Consider the following 3,486-nt stretch of genomic DNA (forward strand, 5'->3'; position numbering starts at 1 on the left):
AATTCATATCTTTGTGATTTTAATTAAAATGTTGTAGAGATTACTATAAAATAACTATCCTAGTGTGAAGAGGCAGCAGTTTTGGGTCGTTTTTAGGGAAATATAGAGAAAAACATCTGTAAGTTTTGGTGGACTACACATGTCAGTTCTCAGGACTTATTTTTATCTCTACCCACAGGTTATTTCTACTGGGCTCAGGGCTACTTATAGGGTCCCAGATATTGGACCTAGGTCAGCTTCATGCAAGGCAAGTGATTTCCCTTCTGTACTATCTCTCTAGCCCTAAATCTTTTCTTGTTTTGAGATAGTCTTGTAAAACACATTGCATTTTCCTTTACATTTTAGTTGTGTATTTTGATAATTTTTTAAAGCAAACTTCTACAATGATACTCATACCTAATTCTTAATATAAAGTAGTTTTTTTCAACCATGATTTAAACTTTTTAAAATGTATTTTCATATTAAAATATGTTTCTATGGGACTGGACAGACAGTATAAGAGGTAAGACACTTGATGTGCACACAGCTAAATTAGGTTGTCAGGCACACCAGGAATGATCCCTAAACACAGAGCGCCTGGAGTAAGCCCTCAACACTATTGAGATGGCCCAATACCATCCACCAAACAAAACTTAAAATAAAATTTTTTGTTAATACTTACTATAAAATTAATGCATGCAAGAAATGTGACAAAAATCTAGATTAGATAAAAAATAAATCAATAATATTTATAACATTGTTTATTGTTCAACATTCATACAATGTACTGGCTGATTCAACTGTATTGCCTTATAGACTCACCTAAAAATCAAAAGACCAAACAATAGTCAGTTATCAATGGTAAGTTTCAACGAGGAGCCAAAACTGGGTGTACACCTCCCACCCCTATTCCCTCTGTGTGTGCTAGAAACTGTCTTCCCTCCAACCCCTGCCTCATATTCCTGGCGAACCATTCTTGTAGCAATCTGGAGCTGGCTTCTTGGCCATGGTGAGGTACTTAACCTCTATTTTATTATTGTAAAATAAAAATGAAAACATAAAAAAGAAACAGCAAAACTAAACAAAAAGAATATATGGTAGAATCATCACATACTACTAAAAAGACATGGTGAAAAAAAATATGTAGAGGGAATTTTATTTACTGAGTGTTAAGAGAGTGGGTAGGGTGTTTTCCTTGCACGAGGCCAACTTGGGTTCGATTCTTCCGTCCCTCTCAGAGAGCTTGGCAAGTGTATCCTGCTCGCATGGCAGAGTCTGGCAAGCTACCTATGGCATATTCAATATGCCAAAAACAGTAACAAGTCTCTCAGTGGAGACATTATTGGTGTCCACTTGAGCAAATCAATAAACAATGGGACAACAGTGCTACAGTGCTAAGACGGAGTCACAGCAAATTAAACTATTTCATAAAATTAATGCATAGGTAAAATGAACCAGTGGTTCATTGTGTAGATCCTGCAAGTTCACTAATGAGCATTTTGAAATCTAGTTTGTAGTTAAGCTTCCACGTAAAACTAGTGTATAAATAAAGGTTCAGATATTTTATGAAAGAGTGTAGAAATATTGCCCTATTATATGATAATAATTATAGAGATGATGGTATAATATTTTCACTAACAATTTAAATGATGACTAAATCTATATAGTGCTCAAACTCTGAAATAACTATTAATTCACTATTTTTTTTTACAAAATTGTACTATGAGGTAGGTGTTAGTTGCTTGTTTCTTTTGGTTTTACATCTGGAAATAACAAAGTACAAATGGAGCAGGAGAGATAGTACCAAGTAGGTAAGGTGCTTACCTTGCACCGTGATAAACCTGAAATCCCCATTGGCTGGCCTGAGCTCTGTTCTGGCTGGAGTGAACCCTGAATGCAGAGCCAGAAGTATGCCTTGAGAATTACTGGTTGTGCCCCACCAAAATAACTTCCAAAATGAGGCACACATAGCAGATTCAGGAAACAAATTCAATGTTTTAACTATACAGTTTTTTCTCTGTTCTGTTATATTTTGTTGTCTTTATAGGACAAAAAATATATTAAAGACCAAGTTCTTATCATGAAAATTTATCAACTCCAAGCACATATAAAATATATATAAAAATTTTCATATACAAAGTAAGCAAATAGATAACTTCCTGGAGATCTTTGTGGGATTTTTGGTAACCAGATATATTATTATCTAGAATATATATGAACCAACTTCAAATCAGACAGGAAAAATTAGTAAAAGGAATATAAAAGATAAAGAATTAAAGATGGACAGTTAACTACAGGAAAGAAAATGTGTGGTAAGAAAATCAAGAAATGTTTAATATCACTAATAGTAAAAAACTATTAAAATTGAGGCATTGCTTATGGGCATGAAACTAACAAAATTTTACTATTTTCCATTGGAATCATTTGTTACTGTGGATTAAAGTGCCATAATTTGATTTTCCAAGCAGGTAGACAGAGTGGCGCCCTGCAGAAGCCCTTCTCTGCAAAAGACCCATGGGATAAAACTTTACCAGTGCAAGGGCCCTCTCAAAGTCATACACACACACATACACACACACACACACACATACATACACACTCACTCACTCACAAATTAGCTTGGTGAATGAACTTTCCTGCAAAATGGATTGAAATGGATTAAAGATTAAAATGGATTAAAGACCTCAATATCAGATCTAAATCTATAAGGTATATAGGGGAAAAGATAGGCAGAAGCTTCCATGACATTGAAGCTAGAGGTATCTCTAAAGATGAAATAACACTGACCAATCAAGTAGAAGCAAAGAAAAACAAATGGGTCTACATTAAACCAAGAAGCTAATGCACACACCTCAAAGGAAATGGTAACCAAAATACAGATAGCCCATGGAATGGGAAAAAGTTTTACCAGTACCTATCTCATAAGGGGCTAATATTAATGATATATAAGGCACAAGTAGAACTTTACAAGAGAAAAATCACCCAACCCTATAAAAAAATGGGGAGAAGAAATTGACAGAAACTTTCTAAAAGAAGAAATATAAATGGTGAAAAGGCACATGAAAAAATTTCTCTATATCTATAATCATTAGTGAAATGCAAATAAAAATGAAAATGAGAAATCAGCTCACACCATAGAGACTAGCATGCATCAGAAAGTACAAGAACAACCATTGTTGGCATTGTTGGTGGGAATGCAGACTGATATGGTGTTTTTGGAAAACAATATTTTTTTGTTTTATGTCTATTTTTTCCTCAAAAAAATTAGAAATTTAATCGTGAAGCGTTCCATATTTTTAAAAAAAAAAAAAAAAATTAGAAATTTAACTTCTATATGATCCTGCAATCTGAACCTGGGAATTTACCCCAGGCTGCCAAAAACACAGTGCAGGAAAGTCATCTGCACTTTTACGTTCATTGCAGCACTATTAAGAATAGTCAGAATCTAGAAACAACCCAGGTTCCCAGGAACAGATGTCTGGATAAAGAAACTAGGGTACATCTATA

The sequence above is a fragment of the Sorex araneus genome, chromosome X (genome assembly GCF_027595985.1).
Source record: "Sorex araneus isolate mSorAra2 chromosome X, mSorAra2.pri, whole genome shotgun sequence".
Classification (NCBI taxonomy): Eukaryota; Metazoa; Chordata; class Mammalia; order Eulipotyphla; family Soricidae; genus Sorex; species Sorex araneus.